Genomic DNA, 24,954 nt, shown 5'->3' on the forward strand with positions numbered 1-24,954 from the left:
TATCCAACAATTCTCGGCTAATTGCTCCTACACAGGTTAGCATGATCGTAATTACGACAGGTATTGCCTATAGAGCACTCGCCGGCAAGATGGCGAACGAGCGTGATTTCATTTTAATCGCAGCTCCAGCGATAAAAACCGTGCTGCCGCACGTTGTTTTCTCCCTCGTATTTTCAGTTCGGCTCGCCCGTTAAAGAGTTTAAAACGGCCAACGTTTCGCAAGTTGGTCGTCGATGGCACGGCGTCGCTCAAAATAAAATCGATCGTTCGGAGATCGACACAGGATTTCCTGGTAAATAGATGTAGCCGGTGAAATTGTTTTTCCACCAGGGCCACGGATTTCGTCGCTTGTTTGCGAACATCGTTCCTCCGCAATGAAATTTTTTGGTCTTTTTCGAACCAAAACTCATTTAGATTTTTACAACGGTAAATTCTATCCCTATCGAGGCGAATCACCTTGCTTTCTTTAATTCCAACTTTCAGCCGCTTCTCCCTTTATCTGCTCGCGAATCTCTGTTTGCAGTTCTTTATCCTCGAGAGAAAGAGAGAGAGAGAGGCAGAGTTTGAAGAAACACAGCGAACGTTTAGTATCTTGTGTATCGAACAGAACTTACTTTGTACCGCGGGCCACTCGTTGCTCGACGACCTAATTTGCGAGGTTAATCGCGCTACCCTCAATTAGTCGCAGCATCCAGCCTTTCGTGGTTTCATTAACCATCGTTCTCTTCTTTCAAGCAGTCCTTCTTCTTGTCTTTGATCGTCCTTTCCACGTCGTCGACGTCGACGTCGTCTCGTTACTTTTCTTGCTTTTTTCTTTCGGTTCGATTTAAAGGAAACACGAGTGCCATCGAGTTGAAAAATTCCGAGTTTCACGTAGGAGAACTACTTATTATTTTCGACGTTCCAAGGATTCAATCCTTCGTTCTTTTTTTGCAAATTCAAGTGGCCAGTCGGGGTTATAGGATTCAGAGTCCAGAATTTTTCTTTTGATCCAGGCATTGTTCGATTTCTGGGTCAAGGGGAATTCTTCGTTTAATGCGCAGGATCAAAACGTGGAGGGTTGGAACAGCTCGTTTAGCCCTCTTTGTAATACGTAATAAAACGAGCAGAACGAACGAGGCCGCGTTCGCGAACTTGTCTCTCTCTCTCTCTCTCCCCCGCCCCCATGGAAATTTCCCAAGTTTTTTAACACTTTATATACAGCTTAGCCTCTGTGTCGTTGGAACGAGGTACCGGGCCGTAGCCTGCCACCATTACCATTGCAAAGTTGCTGAACACGCCGGTAATAAAAGGACTAACCGCATCAACGATGTCGATTTTTCATTGTTCGATAAAATGGAAAGTTCTTAGCTTCGTTTTCGCCTACGTAGTTCCGTGTTTACCTTCCTCCTCCTTCTCCGTTCAGCAAGAGAGAGAGAGATAGTTGAAAGGTTGGAGAAGACTAGCGTATAATTTTCTCCGACGTCTCTTCTTTCAGCCCTTGAGAACTGTAATTTCCGTAGGATCAAAGATTGAACACGTTCGGGGGGAGGTTGGAAAAAGGTTTCACCGAGCGAAGATACGAAGCCGTGAGGAACCAACTGTCTGATAAGTGGTCGTCCAACAACCAAAGTGTTCCGGCCCTTTATTTCCACTCTCTCGCCAGATTCCAACCTATCGTTTTGTTCTCCAATTTTCTTTTAAATGGGAAAACTTTATTTCTCAAATATTCCCAAGCTATGTCGTTAATTTCTCTGCGATTACCAGCGGTGAAATGAAATTTTGACAGGAACAGGAAGAGACGGCGGCGGGCAATCTACCGGGCTGATTGATCATGGTGAAATTTGCTATTTATTAGGCTAGCGGTGCGGAGCAGCGCGGGCGCGGGTGGCCGCGGAAAAATGGGTCGATCGGGTTGCATTTACTCGTTGCTCCGTGCACGTAGACCCGCCGCGTCGCGTCGCGGTGCAACCGGGGGAAAAATGGTGGAAGTAAATGTAGGAAAAAGAATACCGGGCGACAAATCATCCGGTGATAAATTTATGGCGGTCGTTCGCCCCTACCGGGTGGGGATGAAATTGTTCCGAACGTGGGGTGAATTCTGGCCAGGGGTGGGCTTTGCCCTTTTGGCGCCGGTTCGGTTTCCTCTGTCGTAAAATCCATTACGCAATTGGACGTATGAAAAATTATGAAATAAGTAGAAAGGTATTAACGGGTGGCTGCGGTGATCGCCGAGAGAGAGGGTTCAAATAATCGAGTCGATTTTCCTACGCGCGCCATTCTTGCGCGTTCCTTTCATCGATGTGATCCGATTACGTTTCATTTATCGCGATGAAATTTTTACGCCAACCGAATCGCGTTCAAATTATCGTTTCATTTTCTCTGTACAATTCTCTCTCTCCCCCTCTGTGTGAATTTTCTATTGTACCTATATTCGGTATATTTTCACTGCGATCGCTGCGGATAATTCGAGATCTTTGGTAGAGTAGCATTTTCCACCTGCCATTTCTTTCCCCCGATAAACGATCGGGGCAAACAACTGTACGTTCGCCGGGTCGGATTGGTCAGCCCGAGGGTGTCGATAGCGAACGCAACCTCGGCGATACACAATATCGGAGAAACGAGAATTCGCAGCATGTTGAGTCGGTATCGGCGGCGGCTTGTCGTATTAATCGCGCTATCCGCGCGTACTGCGGGCTATTTTTCTTCCAGCTTTAATGGGACGGAAGCGAGCATCCCATAAAGCAGCTGAAATTGAAGCATAAATTGAAGTTACGGTAAACCGGCCACGGATACAAAACGGAATACAGATACAAGAAGTTTCCACTGCGAAACGTGTAACGTTCGAGTTACCCCGAAGCGTAACAATTTTTCCAAACGTCCCTCGATATTCTCACCGATATCTTCAACTTTTCTCTCCAATATCCTTCGTTTCCACGAAAATTCCTCCAGATGCGCGAAACTACGCTTCCCCCGGATAAACAACGAAATCGATTTATCGCGGGAGTGGAAGCGAGCAAGGATGAAACTACGGCGCGGAACGTCGCGTCGCGACTTCTTGAGCCGTGTCTGCTGACTCGAGTCCTTCGCTGAATTTCGCGACGCGATCTGCTGTCGCGGCAGCTTTCTCGTCCTGCAGGCGACATCGATTATCACGCGAAACCGTAAGCCGCGAGCCTTCGATGCCACTCGGCGACTTTTTATCGAGGGACATCGGCTGCCAAAAGTCGAGTGTTTCACGTCTATCTCCCCGATAGATTTCTTTTCAATAAATTCCCTCGATGCGAGACAGATTCGCTGAGAGACGCGCACAGGTTGCTCCAACGATCGGTTACCACGGCAATAAAAATGGTCGGCGAAATGAGGCACCTGATCATACGAAAAAGAATTATCGAACGAAACGGGGGAATCCTAGGGAAGGAGACATTATTCCATCAGAGAGAATTCCAGTTAAAAATAGAGCACGATAGCGTTCGGTCTCGTTACCGACAATGTATTCCAGCGATACCTAGTCGCAGCAGGATGAATTTTTTTCGCCGGCAAGAAGAAAGGAGGAGAAGAGAGGAGAGAAAAAATCCGGACCTATTAATTTTGTATTATCTGAGAGATTTTTCATTCAGCCAGAGGCTTATTTAATACTCACCTGAGAATGGGAGAGAGAGAGGTGCACGAGCGGCAGATTAAAATTTCGCCCGATCTAATTGCACGGATAATGAGCTCGGACAATTAGAGCTCTTAAATAAACGAGGCGGTATCTCTTAATATAGGTATCTCTGGCAGGACGTTTGCAGCGGCGGAACGGGCAACGACCGCCGGCAACCAGTGGAATTTCATCACGGTGCATTACTTGGGTTATAGGCAGAGCGAGATCGATGTTGAATTTATCGTTAAAAGTTCACGCTTTACGGCCAACTGTTTTTAACTCCAGCGACTCGTCGCGTTACGTCTGCGCGGCGAGTTTCTCGCCACCCGGGCTAATAAAACGGCGCGTCAGTAAAACGTGGAATTATGGGGAATTTCGGAAGAGTTGCGAGGGATTGAGCGACTGTTGCGTCGAACGGCGGCCTCCTACGCTTTTCTTTATCGACCGAAGTTGGGTAGTGAAAATCGTTCCGGGAAGTTCGAACTAGATTTGGTCAATGTGTTAGTCACGGTGGATTTCAATAAAAGTATTTCACGATCTTAGCTTGATATACGGTCTCTTTATGTGGGTTAATAGTTGGGAAATGGGAATCCATTTTGGACCACCGATTTTCGATTCTTCTTGCGGAGTAATCATGTTACTCTTTATTTAAGGAAGAGGTAGAATTCGGCGAATTAAGCGAATCTCTCGCTGGCGTAGAATCTTTATCGTTATGGGTTTTTTTCGGTGGTTTATGGTTACGCTTCGCGGTAGTGACAATTGACAAAAGTGTATAAAATAATAATTTGCAACTCGTGCAACTCTGACAACTGTAAAGCGACTTTTACGACTCTAAGGTAACGCTTGAACAACTCATACAACACTCTGTCTTTAACACCGGTAATAGCAACCGTTGACAAAGTGTGACAAGTGAATTTATACAACTCTACAACCACAAAACGACTCTTACAACTCTAAGAGAACTCAGACAACCCTCTATCTCAAACACTGGCAATAACAACCCTCATAACATTCTACCTTCTCTCTATATACATCACACCCCTATCTACCAAGAAGATCCTTCCTTCTACCCCTCTCCTTTCCGCCTTTTGCCTTTGTTCCTTAAAACAACGCAGGCATCAGCGAACATTTTTCAATCCTACAAATATGTATTTTAATCCGAGCACGGTAGCGTCTGATCTGTAGCGTTCCGTCAGTTCTCTACAACGTAGAACCGTGAAAAAACGATTCACGAGGTTCCATTAGCAAATCGAACGAGTATTCGAATCGCCTGCTGCCATTACCCAGTCCCGCAATACCGGTCCATTATGGCGAGACACCATGCAATCACCGTGGCAGCGAGATCAACTAAAATCTATCCATTCTCTACGTTGGATTTCACGAGGAAGGGGAGAGAGTCGATCGTCCGATCACAGGGTGAATATGGCCGACGGTGGACGGTAGCGTCGGCGAATGAAGTGTCAGATTACTTTGCTTCATCATGCAAATGATGCAGCTTGTGTAGGCTGCGATGCACACACGGCTACCTAACGATTCGCCTCGCTTATGATCAATCACGGATTGCGTGGACCGTCGATGCAGCTCCATTTCTGATTACCGTGATCTATCGTGCTTTGCAAACGGAATCGCGTTGATTTTCTAATAGCCTGGCCTGCGCCTCCGATCGACAAAGGGACTGTTTTTCATTAGCGTTCAGATACATATGTAGGTAGGCTCTTCTCTCTCTCCCTCGTCGTCGGTTTGTCGCTTCGTCCGCGGAGGATCATTTTTCCACGTAGCAGAAACGAAAAGATGGAAATGTGCATAAAGTGAAAACTCGGTTTATCGGGGATGACGGCTGGCTCGGAATCGACTGGATAGATGGAATTGGAAGTTGCAGTGCTTTAATATTCGGCTACTTTGGACGCCCTTAATTAACGCTGCACTCTTTTTACATCGTGCTACTTTCGCCGCTGTTCGTTTCACGTTTCTCTGACAGAGATGGAGCGACTGGATACACCGCTATGTTCCTTTGTTGATCCTTTCGTTTATTCCTTTTTCATGGGAATATAGTTTTATTCCTGAGTACCCTTCGTCTCTTGCAATCCTTTTTTCTCACTTCGCTCTTGATTTGTATACGCATTCATACGCTCTTGCCACGTGCCGATTGAAGAACTGTCACTCGGTCCAAACACTCTTTGCTCTGTCGTATGCAACCCTAAAATGAGATACTACCCTCTCGCTCCTCCAGGAGACGCTTCGTCATGGACAGAATCCTTTCCTCCCTCTTTCCTCAGTCTCACGTTCCTTCGAACAATTGCAAATTAAGATCACCTAAAGACAAGGGACTACCATCACGCTCCTGCAGGACACTGTCCACAGCGGATAAGATTTTTCCTCGCATTCCTTCGACCAATCGTAAATTAAGAAAACCTTTTCCACGTGCTCCTCGGAAAAGACGTGCCAGAGGACTACCCAGAGATGCGCTTCGGAAAACTATTCCCGCTTAACCTACAGCTACCCTAAGGGAGAACGGCCTCCCTTTTCTTGTAAACGTAAAATTCTTGTAAACGAGTGCGGAAACGTTGCAAAGAGTGTGAACAATCCAGCCACATTCACACCTCACTCAATCCGACTATCGCTCGGCCGGAACATCCTACAAGATTATAATCCGAACGTCATCTCTCGCTACTAAAGGGTTAAGTTACCACGAGAAAAGCTGCGGATTAAACGAGACACGGTTCATCCTAATTCCAAAATGAACCTCTCCACGATCCGCAACTGACTTTCCCTAGAGAAACTTCCTTCAAGGTAGAGAAATCCTAGGAATCTCGCGTATGAAGTAGAGAAGAGAGAGAGTACATAGAGGAAAACTTAGAGTTTGAGAAGCCTCTAATTGGAAGGAGAAACAGTCTCGAAACCACGTTCTCGCGACATCTTTTCGTGCACCCTTCGCAAACTTTCGTTAAACATTCTCCGTTAAACGTGTCGTATTTTAACATTGCAACCTGCTTAATTTCGGATTAGACGATAATTTAGGGTATCTTTCTCGTACGTCGCCTTTGTATCACAACGTCGTGTCCTAGCCGATACGATATTCGTTTTCAGAGGTAGCAGAATCCCAGACAGCTCTCCTTTGGGAACTGGATAGGCTTGAGGATAGACTGTTACCACATTCTCGACGATCCATCGGCGCAAGATATATTACATATATCCAATTAAATCCTTCCTTGGAAAATATACACGAACCCTATTCTCCTCTGATAGAGCACCGGTGCAGACGCGTATTACGTTCGTACAGAAAATATCGTACGATTTTTAAATTACATTTCGAACACTCTCCGGCGAGATAAAAAGACTCGAATCTTCAACAGAAGAGTTAAACGCAAATTTCGCGAACAAAGGAGCTGGAAAAAAATTGCTCATTTCGAATATAATGTGAAACACATCGGACAGATAAAAAAGCGCGTAGAAAACGAGAGAAAAACTAAGAACTAAAAAAAGGTTGCTGAATTCCAGAGTAATTTGAACATCAAGCACAGACTGGAAAGTCTGAAAAGAGGAGCAAAAAGTACCCTTAGAAAGGAATAAAAATCCTACAAATTTGCTCAATTTAAAAATGATTCGTAACATGGAGCTTGAAAAAAATAAAAAAGCGACGCAAGTATCTTGAACCTAGCGGAGTTTGATCATTTGTATCCGCTTCTTCGATATATCAAGCGGAATTAAACGAGCCGGACCGTATTTCGAAGGGAGAGAACGTTTCGCGTGGCAGAGAGCGTAATGACGAGGAAATCTAGATCGGCGGCGGATAAATGTATCGGTAAAGAATCAGTTGGACCGTTCTCGCGTTATAGAGACGGATGATTTACTCGTGGTTGGAGCGTAGAGCGATGCGAAATTAAATGGCCCACGCACGTATCAATTTATCATAGAGAATTCGATCGTTGAAACAATAATCTGCTCGCGCGGCTTGTACGACAACTGGAACAGGGTGAACGCGCTTGATGGGCAGCGGAACACGAGCGTTTATCGCCGCGACTCTCTACCGGCGACATTGTTTTCGATGATCGTTCTGCCGTTTTTTACGATGCGTCGATTGGCAATTTTTTTTTCTGTTTTGTTCCGCGGTTTTGTAAAAGTACTCTCGCGTAGATACACTCGCCGCGAATTTTATAAGCCGCGGAGTTTTATATTTGGTTTTGTTGCTGCACGCGTTCTACCCGCTGTCGAATATTTCGTTTAATAGCGAATTGGACGGTTTCGTTAGTCAGATTTGGTAGCGAAGGTTGTTGCATCGTGCATTGTTAAGGGAATTAACCCTTTGGCTGCGGCGCACCCTTGCGCAGAACCATCGATAATAGACGGCGCGAAATTCGCAAGGCTAATTAAAAGAAAAAAATAAAATAAGGTGTTACGGTAAGAAAGATGTAGATGACGTATATTTACGCCTTTCGTAGAGAAAGGGTTAAGTCACTTGGACGTCCATTGGGGAGGCGAGTAATTCTGATCTTTGGTGGCGATGGATGCTGCTGAAATAGAAACTATGTTTACAGTTACTACTTAGTTTGAGATAACAAATTCCAAAACTCTTTGTCGTGTCCTCGAAACACGAAAAATTGACGACCTCCCACGTTCACCTGCGGCGCTGGTCTATACCTGCGAATAGAAGCTCGCGAAAGGGACCTTACTTCGGGAAAGGCGTTGATTGGCCCGTTCCTCGAACTTGCAGCTCCGAAAAAATGTATATAATGTTGTAACCAGAAGCCGAACCACGAATCCAGAATATTTTTAACCGAATTTTTAACCCAATTTTTAACCGAATAACAACCACAATTAAACATTTTCACTACAACCTTCGTCCCGTTCCGCATTGGGTCGACAAAAGATCGTGACGCCTTATAACCGAGTAAATAAGAGCACGGGAATCAACACTCTTGCTCTAGAATCTCACCTCCAAACTTTCCTTACAATTGTAACATACATTGACGTCGAAGCTCCTGCGGGACACACGTAGAAGAATTGTTAAAACACTAGTCTGTGTTTATTAAAATACAATTGTTATTTTAAAAACACCAAGCATCGGAATCCAACAGTGGAAAAATTGAGATGCAGTTCGTTCTGCTCTAGAATCGACGAATTACATTTCAGAGACGTTTCTTCGCGATCTTTGCACAATTTGTTTGCTAAGAACCTCGGACAGCAGTGGATTTCTACCTTTATCGTGGCAGAAGTATAGAGCGGTGATCTTGGATCATGGTTGCTGTCACGTCACCATAGTTCCCGAGATAAACGATCTCGAACACTTTCGAGAAGATCATTTTTCCATGTTGCGTATCAGGATTTTTGGCAAGTCCGTTGATCTTGGTAGGAGGAACGAGCTCGTCGGTAGAGAAGTCGTCATTCGAGATTCTTGGACTGGTTTCGACGGTTTGGCATTAATCCAACCGAGTTGTTGGCGGTTTTCTAAGGCGAGCTCGAAATTACGCGGTCTAATTCAATTCTTAGAATGTTATTTGTTTGTTATACGTTGTTTTTCGCTTCTCGTTAGCGTTTCCTTTTCTCGGAGTACCGCGACACAGCGTTAGCCGCGAGTCATCGTTATTTATCACTCTTCTCTTTTTTGGGTGGTTTTTCCAACATTTTCAAGCCTCTCCAAGCAATTTCTCCAATCACTCATTCGTCTTCTTAATTTAGTTAATTACCACTTATCTGAAGCTGTACATTTCTCGACACAGTCAAAAATGGCGGAATTATTGTATCGTTTGAACTCACACGCATCAATTACATAGAAAACGTTCAATTTTCTACGCTGTCGTTGGAAAATTTTCAATTTCTACGCTGTTATAGGAAAATTTTCAATTTCTACGCTGTCATTGGAAAATTTTCAATTTCTACGCTGTCAATGGAAAATTTTCAATTTCTACACTGTCATTGGAAAATTTTCAATTTCTACGCTGTCGTTGGAAAATTTTCAATTTTCCACGCTGTCATAGGAAATTTTCAATTTTCTACGCTGTCGTTGGAAAATTTTCAATTTTCCACGCTGTCATAGAAAAATTTTCAATTTTCTACGCTTTCATTGGAAAATTTTCAATTTTCTACGCTGTCATTGGAAAATTTTCAATTTCTACGCTGTCATTGGAAAATTTTCAATTTCTACACTGTCATTGGAAAATTTTCAATTTTCTACGCTGTCGTTGGAAAATTTTCAATTTTCTACGCAATTATCTCGTTACACTTCAGTAAATCACCATTACAGTCGCCACGAGCGAATCACACCTTCGCGGTCACAATTTTAAATTAAAAAAGCGTCGCGAGTCCCAGAGGCGAACAATTGTAACGCGCGAATCCTCTGTAAAATGTGAAAATAACGACAATTTAGAGAGAGAGACGAATGGTCGAATGACTGTCAAATATTAATCGAGCGAAAGGTTTATGTAATTGTAGTCGGCTGATGGGCAATACCAGTCGCTATTACTGGCACGCTTTCGTTTCACGAGAGAATTTTTCCCCCCCTCGAATCTATCGGACCGTGAACGGTCGTGCTCGAGGTATTAAAGAATCGCCCTTTCTCATTTCCGGCTGTGCTCGACTCAGTCGAGATTGCTCGCTGATGTATTTCCCCAGGTGCCTACTTTGCTCTTTCGTCGCGTTCCCCGGTGGCGTCTTTTTCCTCGATCGCGCCGTCGAACCGCCATCATCCGGCTACTTTGCCTCCGCTTTCCTCATTCACCACCTCCTTCGACGTGATTTCCGTGCCCTCGGAATTGTCGCGTTTCCAACGGCGAAATTCTCATTGGAAAAGTTGCACCGCTAACTAACGACGTCCGCGCAATTTCGAGGCAAATGTTGTCTCAACTTGGAATTCTATTGTTTCCGAAACAGGTTGATTAGGCCCCGCAGCCTCTCTCCTCACGCTCGAATTAATCGTCGGTGGGGTTTCTTTGCCAAGATCGATGTTTCGCCGCCGTTCGCTCTGAACTTTCCTAATAGGGTAATTAATTTAATCGAGCAACATTCGGTTACCATAGGGCGGAACGAATTGCGAATACTTGGACCGTGTGATCATCGTATGTACGTGCACCGAACTATCAGCTTTACGCAATGAAATGGCACGATCTTCTCGAAATTACCAATTGAAATTAAGATATCGAAGAATGTAAAAACGAAAAAGAATATCTGCCGTTCTGTTAAAGTCGAGAAACATTTGGAATCTCGGTGAATTTTTCGCCAAAGTTTCGTCGTACTTATTAAGAGAAATTATAGGTAGCCGGAGGAAATGCAAAGTTTGAATTATTACGGGCGAAGGAATCGCTTCCGGTCGAAGACGAGCTTCCGGTGATATTTCAGTTTCGCCCTTTCGTATCGTCCAAGACGGAGAGCCTAGCCTCCCTCTGGGCCGTGATATTAAACGCGAAAACGCGAAGTTGTTGGCGGTAGTTTGGCCGAACTTGGATACAATTGTCTGCTTAATTATTTAGCGTAATTAGAATAGTTGCGATATCTCTCTTCTCAGACTTGGAATTAATTCGTCGGGCAGGCCCACGTCACTTTCGTTTCCGGGTTCAGTTTCGAATTTAACGGAGAGACAGACCGTTACACGATAATAGAACACACGAGAGGAGCAACCTGCAGCTATTTACAAAGTTTCCCTCTTTTCTACAACAAGTGGAAACTTTAGTTACGGATAATAGAATACACCGTAGAGGAAACTATTTCCCATTGCTGTAACACCGATAAAGGGAACCCCTTTCCTTCCTTTCTATTACTTTTTCCAACGTGCAAGAGGTCAGATAATCGAGATTTTATTACGCAACAAATACGCCAGAGGTCTGGTTATCCCGTGCAATTAGATTCCGTTATAACGACGCCTATACGACTCCGCCGATCCTCCAAAGACATTAAAAAACCTCTAGAAAAATAGGAAAATAGAAGCTCGAGCAGCAGGCTTGCGATAAAGAACAAAAATAGCAGTAGCGGTTTAAATTTGTAGGAAGAGAGATATTCAGGTTTGCTGGTTCGCGGTACGGCGCCGATATTCTCCTTCGCGTAACGAGGCTGGCTAGAATTACGTATTAAATTAACGACGATAACCAGGATTGCTAATTAAATAGAAACAGAACGCTTATCGTCGAGGCTAGCGTGAAAAAGCAGCGATTAAGCGGGGTTTCGTGGGAACAAACCGGGAGAAAAGTCGCGCGTTTCCCAGGAAGAAATCGTTCTATACGGTTACGCGGTTACGGTTCGAATCGGGCGCAATACCCTCCGGACGCTTTTGATTTTCGCGAGGAAACGCTGGATAAGAGAGGAAAATGTGGGCGCGTGCTCATTGCGAATTTCGCGAATGCGTAAGATTTATGTCCGTTCTTTGAATCGCATTTTCCGCGGCCGCCGTTCGTTCGTTCGCCGAGCAACGCTCAACTCGAAAAAGTTCCGACTCTCTTTCACCGTCTGATTGATCGAGCGTTTTCGCGGCGAATTTGATTGACCGAGAAAGGATCGGAGATAGAATGGAGAATTAATCGGTTCTCGAGTCGCGAAGATAAATGGTAAGTTGGAAATCGCGCGGAGTCCAAGGTTTCTTAGATCTGGAACGAAGATGTTCGCCGATAGAAATTTCCAATGCGTGGAAATATCTCGAGTTGAAAAGCAGTCGATACCGTTTTATCGTCAGTTTTTATTGCACGATTGTCAAGAAGAAGACGACTATTTCTTTAAACACCTGAACATTGTTTTTACAAGGGAATTATTCCGAAATTAACCGGCGCCGGTTATATCCGGCATCCACTAAGCGCGTCGCGTTGGCTCGCGCCTCGACAACTCGAACTGAAGATTTATTTTAAAATACAGAACAAGGCCTCGACAACATTCCATCCTTAAGTCCTTTGCTATTTCAACGAAATCCTCTAAGATTTGAAAAAACGCGAGACACTCTTAATGTGTATGGTGTGCACTAATGGCACGACGATCCGTTAGTTAGTGGCGTGCCGATGTTAAGACGTTAAGACACTGCAGAAGCAGCAATTTCGAGAATTCTCGAAATTTGGAATAACGAAACCAATTAATGTGAAAGAATCGTGTGCGAATTGTTTCGATTAACCCTCATCCGGCCCTCAGTTTCGCATCTTAACAGGTCCCTGGGTGTCGACGCAATGGTAAAGAATCAATTAAACGAAAAGATGAATAATTAATTTTGTAAATTCTTGTGGGATCAATTGTCGCATGGCAAGCTCGAGCCTAGGCGCGCTGCCTTCAACTGCCTTTTGTTCCGGTGCCTCTTCTACGCTTCGCTTTTCGCTCACGCTCGTACACTCGCCCACGCCGGTACGCGCCACACACGCACTCCACGCGTGTCGGACTCGATCGCTTGCGGATCAGTCACCGCATTCTTTTATTAGAAAATAAAGAAAAAATTTTTTCTGCAAATGGCCGAATAATACAATTTTTTACCGGAACAGTGTGTCAAATTGACGCGAGGGACGGATGAGGGGTAAATACATGATTTTTGAAGAATCACTAAAGCAGAGGTCCCAAAGTTTTGCCTACGTGGGGCAAATTGTAAATTCGAAAATATTTGGCGGGCCGAAAATATTTGGCATCGACTGAGGTGGGTGAGGAACGTCGTTGCACTGTTTTCACCTCAATTTATTAAAGTACAAGTGTTATGGTCGGCGTACAATTTGTCCGGAAAATAAAGGGTAAAGGGACAAACTGTCCGGAGGTGTAGGCGTACTGGGTTTTTATATTGTTAGGACAGGGAGACAGGAGTAGCGATAGATAAAGATAGAAGTGGAGAAAGTGGTGGAAACGGAAAATTCGTAGAAAGCGGGCCGTTCGTCCTCGTGCGAACCTGGATGCCACATGTGCGCTTCTTAGGCCACTCGAGGACGAAAGCAAGTCTTAACCCGGGGAGAGACAAAAGAACGGAAACTACAATCTGAAGGAGTTGGAAAAGAGAAAGTTCGCGTGGAAGAATAGAACGAGGTTTGGTAAGGATTTGTTGACGACGACGTCCCCGCCACATATGTATTTTCGCTTCCTATAACAGTAACACGGAAACCGTTGGAGCTATTGAAAAAACAATCCACACCTTCGTATTCGGTACCAAAAAAAGGTAAGCTTTCGTTGGCCACATTTAGATTTAGGAATTACTTTTATCGCCGAAATATTTAGTTATCTGTATTTGCCCCCACCATCGTAGTTAGAAAATTCTACGCCGGTGTCCAGAATGCATAGCAGCGAAAAATAAGCGAACTGTACTAACCGGCGTTTTATCGTCGCGAAATCAGCAACTATACCTTTTCCACAATTCCTACGTACCTTGTTGCAAGCTCGAAAGACCGGTGACGAAAAAAAAAACAAAAAAAACAGATCGTCCTCTAGCGTGTCGGTGATTAATTCTGCGAAACTTCCCCTCTATGCCGCTTGCTTTTAGCGCGAGAAGAGAAGGAGAAGTTTACGACCAGCGTAGATTTCATTAGAATTTTATCGAGTCTCGAGTGGATTGGAGAACGAGGGTGGCGAAAGGCTTCGTTACGTTCGACTTCCGGTCCCAGGCGGGCGTCAAGGTATCCACATCGTCCGTAGATTATTTCCAACCCGGTTTACCGTAAATAACGACCCTTTAATGCTCTTAACCTCGTTTTCCCGATCCGTGGAACGACTGGTCGGAGGATTTACGAGATGAAACTTTCTTTTACGAGGTTCTCGCGTACCTACTAATAATTACTTTGTGTCGTTCGATTACCGTCCGTAGAAGAGCGAGGACTTTCCCAAATAATATCTTCGATACACGCGTGTTTCTCTGGAAAGACTGGAAAAAACGTAAAAAAAAGGCGAGCGTGTGACGAGAATTGATCGGCAGGGCGCCGTTTGAAATGAAATTTTTCAAATTCTCCCAGCGAAATATCTGTCCATCAACAAAAAGCGTGGTCGCCGTTGCTAGTGGGCGGCTGGGAAATTCCGGCTTTGTTAACCAGCCGACATTTAATCGGCGCTCGTGGCTATTCAACCGGTGTTTGGTGTACACAAAATCTCGGCGCGTACGTGTCCCTCGTTGTTAAGCCACCTGCAATTCCTCTAACGCGATTTCAATTCGTACTTTGTCCGTTTTTTAACCTTCGTTCTGTCATGATTTCCCGTGGAAACATCCACCACCGCCAATCCACACGAATCGGTCACGTGTTTCCCACGTGAGGAGATCCATTTTATCGGTCGTTTGATACGCCGATGGAGATCTCTTTCGTAAGGGACGTTCTCTCTTGGCTCGTCGAGGTATATCTCGAGTTACACCGGTGGATTTACGAGGCGGCCCGGTGTGACCCGAGAAACGAGAACCGATCCGTTTAAATAGTTGGTCCAGCTGAAGATTTGTGTGTCGGCATACTAGGCCGTGCGCGGCTGGTCTAGCCTATGTGGGAAGGGAATCGATCGATGGATTCCCGTGTAATATCGGACGGGCGTTAGCCAGAGGCTAGCCTCTATCCCTCGTTTCTGCTCCTTCCACGAAACATCGTTAACGACGAACACCCGGCTATTTGGACGGTGGCCGGCCGTTACCGTGTTAGGGCCGCTGCCTCTCGCTACAGGCTATCCGCATACGATCTACGTGGTGAGATTCGTGGATGGGATATCTCGACGAGTCGGTGTTCTCTGGTTACAGTGTTTGGTCCATGGTAATCCGCAGGGTTTGGCGAGGTTCGTCTGTCCGCCGAAAAGGGTAGCGATTGTTTTCGGAACAAGCAGGATTGGGCGGTGCGGCGCAGGGGTGAAGAGGAAGTTTGTCTTAGCTGTTGGTAGAAATTTACGTTGGTATATTTTCAGAGTTTAGGAAAGTTGGACGATAAACCAGTTGGTGGCCTTTTCTACGTCGCTTAACCGTCTGACGAAAATCTGTGTTGGGTCACATCTGACCCGTTGTAAGATTTCTTCGCCTGTACATCGGAGGATCCATTGTTTCCGTCAGAATTTAATTTAAATATATTAAACTTCATTTTTTAGTAATTAGTGGTTGAATCACGTTTAAAGTAATAATACAATCGTCGGAAGGCTGAAGGGTTGGGCAGTCTGAGCCGGGTCACTTTTGACCCGTTGTAAGATTTCTTTGTCCATACATCGGAGAATTCACTTTTATCGCTAGATTTTTTCTGGATACAGCCAACTACATTTCTCGGTAATTAGCGATCGAACGACCTTTAAAAAAAATGGAGATTCTCTTGAAATCTCTTCTACGTATCCATCCACGTGAAAAGTATAACATTTTTCCATATTATTCCAAATAACGGAGATACATACTCTGTCCCACCCTGTACATTCCACGACTTTTTTACACGCGGCGCGGATGACTCAGCTTGGTCGGTCGCTGCGCCGCGCTGGTTAAGAATTTCTTTGAAATTGCAAGTGTCGAGAGTTTGCGTCACCGGGCCGATTGTCGCCGAGAAATTAAACGGGAGTAACGATTGGAGCGACGAAAGGGAAGACCTTATTGCGAGAAAGGGAGCGACGAATGGAGAGAGGAGGAGAACCATTTAAGCGTTTAATAGCGCTCCGCCACGGATCCTCGTTCCGGTTTCCAGCAATGAGTAACGCGAAGCCGCGTTTCCCGCGGTTCCTATTGTCTGGGTTCGCACCGCGGCGTTACTCGATGCGCATTTCCACGTTTTCTTTTCATTCTCTACCCGCAGACATCCCGCGACGACGCATCGCTTCGGCTAATTTCGTCAGGCACGCTCCCCGCTGACACGTCCTAGATACACTAAATACCTTCTCCTACTCGTTTACCTTCGTCCTCTTTTCTCTCACTTTCCTCCACCACCCCCTTTTCCCCGTTGCGTTTCGTCGCTGGCCTCTCGTTTAATTAAAAGTTTATACCGTTATTCGGACCGCTCTCTTTACGTTCTCCACGCTAAACGACGCTTTATGCGCGTCCTCGTTCGCCTAGACTCACGCGTTCTTCTCTCCTTTCGAGCTCGTTTCGAAAGAACGTCGAATGGAGAACGGCGTAATTAGTCCGTTTCTTTGTTATTCCCGATCGAGCTCTCTCGACGCGTACCGGGTTGAAGTGTTCGAATCGCGTAAACCCCGATTCTAGGATAAACGCGGAAACCCTTCCTGCGTTCAACTCTCGCCAAACCGGCTAACGGTTTCTCGTTGAATTTTATCGCAGCGAATTTTCCTCGGATTATTTTCCCCTCCCTCCTCTCTGTCTCGCCAATTTTTCATTCGTTTTACCCGCCCTACTTTTTTTCCCCCTCGCCCAGTCAACATTCGCGTGATGAATTTTCGAGGATTTTCGGTGGAAGAGTTGCAGGTGAAAAAGGTATCGGTTGATGAAACGTGGACGCCTTGTATGTATCTCGGAATTAACAGAGCGGCGGTTTAAGTGAATTATCAACAGCGGGGCGCGTTTAATTCCTGTAATTTGTATGTAGATAGCGGTTTTTGTTTCCTAAGAAGTTAATTGAGTTACCTAGGGACATCCTGATAAGCTGTATTACGCGTTCAAGTCGTCTTTCGCATTATACCTGAATTATGAAGTCCACGGCTCCTTCAGACGTGCCAGCGTATGGAACTAGCTTAACCTACTTAAGGTATTAACTATTATGTAAGAGTTCCGAGCAGTGCTTTGGCGCAATAGATAATATTATAGGAGAATGGATTGTTAGGGTCCAGCTTAGGAGTGTTACCGGGTTCGTTCGTATTTCATTGTCGCCGTAAACTCGTGTTACGATAATAAGCGTTCGACCCTCTTTTCCAAATTCACATTTTACCCTTACACTCGTTTTCTTGATTTATGTCTTTTGTAACCATCTGCTGGACACAACACACTGCGAATCCCTGAAATCCTGTAATAGGACACGAAGGAGCAATAAAATCGTGAAACCAACCAGCTAAGAATATTCCCATTGACTTCCGTCGATCGTCCACAATTTCGAAGACCTGACAAGCAATTCCACCCTTTCGACAGAAAACGCCGTGCAAAAGATGGTGAAAAACACCTTCCGTTCTTTTCTCATCCCGCTTCACGCGTCTCGCCCTTAGCTTCGCTTGAGCGTTTAACAGCGCGCCACCGCCGATCCGCGTTCCGGTTGCAGCGGTTTCCATTGTTTTCCTTCACTGCGGTGGGTCTACCCCCGCTGACACTCGCGCACGTCACTCACCCTCCCTCTCTCTCGCGTTTCGCGCATGCATATGATTCTTGAAACTGCTCCTCTCCCCTCCTCTCACTGTCTCCCTGGCGAACATAAACCCTATCAAAACCGGCTTAAGCTAATTTGCAATTTACGCCGTGTATGGCTCGGTCGCTACATCGGCTCGAGTTGACCGACGTCCTCTCCGAGTTTCATCCGGTTATCGCGCCTCCTCTCCTCGAGCGCCTCTGGAAAATTGAAATAGCCGCAAGCCCCAAGAAGATTTCGCCCATTAGAACGGCCGAATAATCTCTATAATCGCGTCGCCACCCCTCTTCCCACGAAAATTCGTCGCGTAATCCTGCACGATTTTCTCTCGTCGAAACGAAACAGTCTTTTAAACACGTCCTGGATGAATCAATTGGAAAGTTTCATTCGAGGTATTTTTTTTATTTCGTTAAAACTAAGCCTCTTGTTTGAAGTATCGGTGCTCGCGATTTCCGAATATTCCGTTGCAATTGAAACGTTTCGTTTTCGAGGGGGATGTTCTCCATCCGGAAATGTGTTTACAGAATCGGTTTAAAAATTGCCGAGATGCTTTTTGTCCGAGGAGCAAGTGGACTCGGTTGGAGTAGGACGTATCCGAGCGGTGAATTATTATCGGTTATGCGTTTACTCCGCGCAACGAATACGAGAGTGGAGGGCGATAAATTAAGGAAATACCGAAGGAGAAACTACTTATTGCTCGCACCTCGGTAGGTGATATATGGAGAGAGGGCTGATAGGTTTGCTTGGGAGGTTGTTACATCGATTATGCAGACTCCGAATTCAAGCCGGTTGCGTGTAAACGGAGTTACGTTTGAGCGATTACCAAGTCCGATTCACGTTAAGTGTGACCAATCGAACACGTCGATACATCCGTTCGATCTCACTTTTCTAGACTTCTTGCGTCGCCTTAACCCACTATGGGCAACCCATGGCCCTAATCTACTTCGGCCAAGTTTACGTCGTTCGTTATGCAGAGCTTATTTTATTCAATCATTTGCTCCGGCCCTTGGAACTAGGAAAGGCAACCCTTTCAGTGCTGAGTACTCCCTGCCGATTGCGATCGCTGCGGACGGAATACTTTTTTGCTAGCGTGAACTCTGTTGATTGGGTATACAAGGCGCAACTAACAATAACTTATTACTGTAATTCCTTTGCACGTGTATGCATAAAGATAATTGAAACTGCACTACGCGGCAGATCGAAAAAATTGACAAACGCACATATGCGCCTATAGTCCACACCGATAGCTTTCGCCGGACGCGTATACGCGTCCATAGCACTTTGCTGTTCTATGTCGAGTCAGACTTTGCCTTCAGATATCGTTCAATGATCAGTGTTAAGTCCCGCACACCGTGTATTCTCGTATGGAATACGGTGGGGTTGTAAGACCCGTCTCAGAATGCTTCTGCCGTTGCTGTAAGGACGCTGACCGTTGTGAAATTAATCACTTCGGCCTGGTTATAGGTGTACTGAGTTACACTTGTCTGCCCTTTACTGAAATCTTTATTTTCTACTGTATGAGTGAAAATGCCTGATGTGAATATGGTTGACTTGTGACTCGTGGTGGATGAATTGTGACTGGTGAAGGATGACTGGTAACTGGTCTCGGAATCGAATGTCTCTCTCTCTGGACGCGGATGACTCCAAGACGCAGGTGTCATGGGAATGCATGTGATTGGCCAAGAAAATGAGGTGGAAATGGTTTCGGTGAGGTAATAGGTTAATCGGGTGCGTGGTACGTGTGCTGTCGGAGACAAAGGCAGAAGGGGCGAAAATCGGGGTTTTTCCCAAAAAACCGTGGTCGCGAAAGGCGATGCTCGCCCATTGTTCCGCGGCGGTCCTCTGATGTACCGTTACGGTACATCGAGGGCTGTCCAAAGGACGCGGCTCAGCAATCAACGATAATAAACCACATTTTTATGCATCGATATTATACCGAAACTTGGTATTCTACAACTAATATTACGCTGAAGTATTCAATTAAAGAGAAACTACGCGATACTGGCACACACTGGCCAAATGATCGCGGACTAATTGGACTATTCGCACTGCAAAGGGTGAAAATTCTGATTTCAATTTTTCCCTCATTTACGGCTCAGCAATCAACGATAATAAACCACATTTTTATGCATCGATATTATACCGAAACTTGGTGTTCTACAACTAATATTACGCTGAAGTATTCAATTAAAGAGAAACTACGCGATACTGGTACACACTGGCCAAATGATCACGGACTAATTGGACTATTCGCACTGCAAAGGGTGAAAATTCTGATTTCAATTTTTCCCTCATTTCTTCTCCCTCTCTGTTTTTTCAAGAAATTTCTGCCGTTCGGAAAATGCAGGAATAAATTCCGCAGCTTTGTACATCGACTGCGTTCACGTCGGAATTTCACCGGGCTCTTGTTTATGAAAGGTTGGGCGCATGTATCGCGAACCAGAACGCCGGACACGATGGAAAGTTTAATAAATGGCTAGAAATACGGCGTTTGATGCAGGAGAGGGGGGAGTGGCGGGCTTTTACCCTGCACTTTACGATGTATACCGCTTGGCCGGTAATCAGCTCAAACAGACCGATAAGAGGATGAGTTTCATCCTCTTACGCTGTTTACCCGGTGGACGCCGCGTCGCGCCGGACCGTTAGGAAATTGAAAGCGTGGCCACGTCGAACCGGCGGATTTATGCCGGTCATAATCACTGCGGTAATTTATTAAGGTGCGCCACGATCGATCTTCCATGCGAAACGTTTGGTAATTGTTGCTCTGCTCCCTGCTCTCGTCATTCTACGCGCTATTTCCGCATGATTTTCCACGCAACCTGGCGACAGCATTGCTCGGAGGTGTGATCGATTATTCGCACTTCCTTCGGAGAGAATTCACTCAGATTTTTAGCGAACAGGCGAAGCGTGTAGAATGTTGTAAATTTTCTAGAGTAGAAAACAAGGAAATTGATCTATTATTTGTGAACGTTAAACGGTTTTGTATCTACGGAGAGGATTAAGCTTACGTTCTTGGGGCTTTTAGAGCATTAATTTAGACTAGGTTCAGGGAAAGTAGGTCAGTATTATGGTAAAATGTATTACACGTTTCGGAGTACGTTGGGTTATTCCTCGGTCATTATCAGTTTGCACGGAAATACACGATATTCATTGATACATTTAGAGAATTGCGACGGTGGATTATATTCTTGGCACTGGGATGCGAATTGTAGCCCTCCAGGTACGTATGTACCTACCTGTCGTAAAGTTTCAATGGTACGTGTTGTACGTTCGTTGTAATTAGTGAAATGTGCATAGACGATATCTCGTGGCGGAGTTAACGTTTCCAGACTATCCTATTTCTCCGTTGCGCGGTATCCGGCGGTGTGTGGAAAAAAGAAAGGAGGAAAAGAAACGGCACTTGTGATGTAATTGGAGTAAGTTGGCTCGTTCGGTCGAAACGGCGGAGGAATTTTTCAGCTCGAGAGTGGCGGCGCGTTAACGAGACTGAATTGTAACAACGAGGCGCGGCAAGTAGGGTGAGTCATAACGCGCCGCTCCGATGATATTTCGCGGTGTATTTAATTTGGGTTCGTGACGTTCGCGCGTAAACATTCAATTCGACGTGTGTTTGCAGCGGCGAGTTCTGTTATTCGCAAACGGACTCTGAATAAATCAAAATTTCGCGAATTTCCGCTGGCACCGCGACGGTGTACACGCGGAAAAATTCCAACAGATGTACAGGTGAGAGAAGGCGTTTAAACGTGAGGGAGAGAGAGTGAAAAAAAATACGCATACGTGTAGGCGAATATCGCTTCGCCGCGCAGTGGGGGAAAGAAAAAAGTGATTAACCCAGTCGTAACGTCACCGGCCCTGGCCAATTAATTCCGGCCGGCATCGAAATTTTCGCGGACTCGCGCTGAAATTTATTCGTTTCACCGGCCGTTGCGAACATGCTGACAAATTTCTCGTCCCGTCACACTCGATTCCTCGCCTTTGATTGTGTGCCGTGGATATTTTTTTTTTATTTTTTTTTCAGTTTTACATCGTTGAAAAAAGTATTAACGCGAGCAGTTTTTTTGGTAATTGCGCAGGGGGTGTCTAGGAACGGCGGGAAGTTTGTAAGTCTGATGGAAAATTATTTGTGGGAATGGCTCGTGTTGCGTCGTGGACCTTGATCAACTGTTATGACCAGGAGTCTGGCGCAGGTTGTTGATGGTTCTTGCTGGTTCCAGGTGGAATGAAACTTCGTTGTTGGGTTAGATGCTTTTTTTTATTAGATGTTTTTCTTTCGGTTCGTTGAAATAGATGGTGATGAATTATTTGCTTTCGGATCGTTGATAGATGTTTAGGTGAGATTCGGTTATTCTTTTTTTTTGACGATTTGCCTCGTGCTCTCGTTGTACTGTTAATGTCCTGTTTTGAGGTGTGTAGATGTATATATAGGGATCAGGTTGGTTCTGATTGGTGGTTGTGTTATGGAGGTGGAAAACGTGGTGTGTTCGGCTATTGGTCGACGAAAACTGTGACCTTTTTCGGTGACGAATGTTTTATGGTCCCGAGTGTTTTTGGGACCTATTGTCCGAGTGTCGCGCTGCTGAGCCCACGGGGGGTATATGACGGTCTTCGAGACTTCGTTGCGTCCTCATCAGGTCGCAACAGCTCGTTTGTCTTGGGTGGAAATTTGTCATCCTGTCGTATCGCCGATACGTGGAAAATGGTCCGCGTGAATATTAAGACGAACGTGTGGTTGCGTGCATGAGGAATGGCCGAAGTGTGAAAGAGTGGAGGAAGAGTGAGTGCGAGGCTTGAATTGGAGCTTTTGAAATATGTTTTGTGACGACTGAAATTTGCGTGGTTGAATGTTTCAGTGGAGAATTGACGTAGTGTTCTTTTAAATACGTGTTGTTTACTCGTGTGGAGTAAAGTAGGTTGTACGATTCTCGACTCGTGAACGAGACTGGTTTCAGCTCGATTTTATAATGTTTGTTGAGGGGTTATATTAAATAAATGACTCGTGTGGAGTAAAGTAGGTTGTACGATTCTCGACTCGTGAACGAGACTGGTTTCAGCTCGAACTCAGTTAGTATCGTTGCGCTCCCGATGTGTTAATCCCGGAAGGGCGAAATTCTAGTAGTTGGTGTGTGGTGATGGTGAATAAGAGGTTTCTCTCCGTCAGAATATTTTTCAACTCTCGTTTATTTGTGGTGGTGCGTGGGTATATATTAGGTCGGTGTATGTTGCGATTGGTTGGACGTTGAAGGTGGTGGAAAAGAAGGTCTCGAAAAATGCGGAGGTCTGATTGGACATTAGGAAACTAGTGGAAGGAGAACGTGAGGGTGAAGCTGGTGGGCAAAAGTTGAAATAATTTGGGGAAAACCCGGAAAGGGATAGGAAACATGACCAGGATGCGACTTGAACTGTTTTATGATAGGGAAGGAATTTGTTAGGGGCTAGGAAAGGACTGTTTATTAATTTATGATGTGTTACTGGCCGGTGGGCTGCGCGACCGGACATAGGTAAATAATTATATTTTAGACGATGTTCAAAAGACGGGCGCACAATTAGAACTGCCTACAAAACGTGGTGACAGTGTGCACATTTATACCTGGGGTGTTCGCAGACATCCCCAAACCATATTTAGCGGACGTGTCATAAACGTACCGCGAAGAAGAACTCGCTTCTTCCAATATTTTAGGATGTCGAGTTTTCCACGCAGTACACTTATTTTGCTTCAACAATGTTTCAATTAAGTTACACTGTGGGATTTCTAATCTAAGAGTATTTGGGTTCTCGAGTTTCGAGGAGGATCTTGAGATTTTTCACTTGGTATATTAATTCCAAAAATTTCTAGAGGGTCCGTTGGTCGTTCTTCTTCAACAATTGCTAATTCTGAGAAAAGTGCAGAAGAAGAGAAATTCTAGACGGTCAAGTTGGACCAAAGTGGAACCTTTCTAAGTTTTCGAGGACTGTTTTCAAACGTTTTCTGCAGTAGTGGTGCAGCTTCTAAGATTCCAAACGCTAAAAAAATAATTGGAACGCTCGGAGATATAAAAAGGAAGCGGTACAAAAATTCAGTCCTTGCACGGAGTTAAAACCAAATTCCCGGAATAGAAAGAACTAAAAGTTTCGGGGAACTTAATTTCAAAGTAATGCGACACAGCGGACAGGTTAAAAAGAGCGTAAAAAGGGGAAGAAACTTGAGTACCTAGAAGGGGGAAAGAAATTCGGGGAGTTAAAAGAAACGAAATAGTTAGTCAATTTTGGAATAACTCGAACGTCCGGCAAAGATTAAAAGGAGCTTTAAAAAATGCTTCGGTACTTAAAAAACAGAGCCAAATTCGCGGAATAAAAGAGACTAAAAAGTTGCGCTCAACTCGAGGATAATTCGGAACATTAGCACAGAAAAAGCGGAGTCTGAAAAAATAAAAGTGCTTAAAAAGTTGCCCGCAACACAAGTGCCTGCAAACAGTATTTTCAGAAGTATGCAAAAGGCATTGGCTGTTGAATTTTACATTTTAACGTGGAACTTTTTCTTTTTGCTAACAAAGTTTAACGACGTTAGTCTGGACATTTTCCGATCACTCGTTGTACGACGAGGAACAACGACAATTCGCGTGTTCCCTCAGCGAAGTGTTAAGAATCGTCTCTTTACGTTCGCTTCGCATTCGGTTGAGAGTCGCGATACTCATGAATGAAAGCGTATGCATAGGCGGTGCGTTAATCACGCGATCCCACCGGCGCGTCGGCGTCGGCGTCGGTTGGAAGGTAGATCACGGAGCAAAGGGGAAAATTCCAGTCGGTTCGAGTTGGCCAGTATTTCATTCGGGGCTCGTGTTAACGCCGAAGTCGGCCGAGCCCCGTCGTTAATTCTCCGCCGGTGTTCCGCTCGCGGAATATTTCAGCGTTTCGCTTTGCGGTCGCCTCGTCGAAATACCACGGCCGGCTCGTTTTTTCCTTCCGCGATCGTTAATTAACTCTTATCGTTCTGACCGGAACAGATGCTACCGTGTAAAATGCGATCTAGCTGCGTATATATATATTCCACAGCTTTCTCTCATCCCCCGCCACTTTTATCCTGGTCACCGTTGCTCGAAAACACTTTTACGATCCTAAGCTGTGAATGGTCGATCGTTGTTCCATTAGCTCCAGGCGATTTACGAGAAATATTGTTAGATTTACACGCTTTGGTGT

This window comes from Habropoda laboriosa, unplaced genomic scaffold (genome assembly GCF_001263275.1).
Source record: "Habropoda laboriosa isolate 0110345459 unplaced genomic scaffold, ASM126327v1 scaffold243, whole genome shotgun sequence".
NCBI classification, from domain to species: domain Eukaryota; kingdom Metazoa; phylum Arthropoda; class Insecta; order Hymenoptera; family Apidae; genus Habropoda; species Habropoda laboriosa.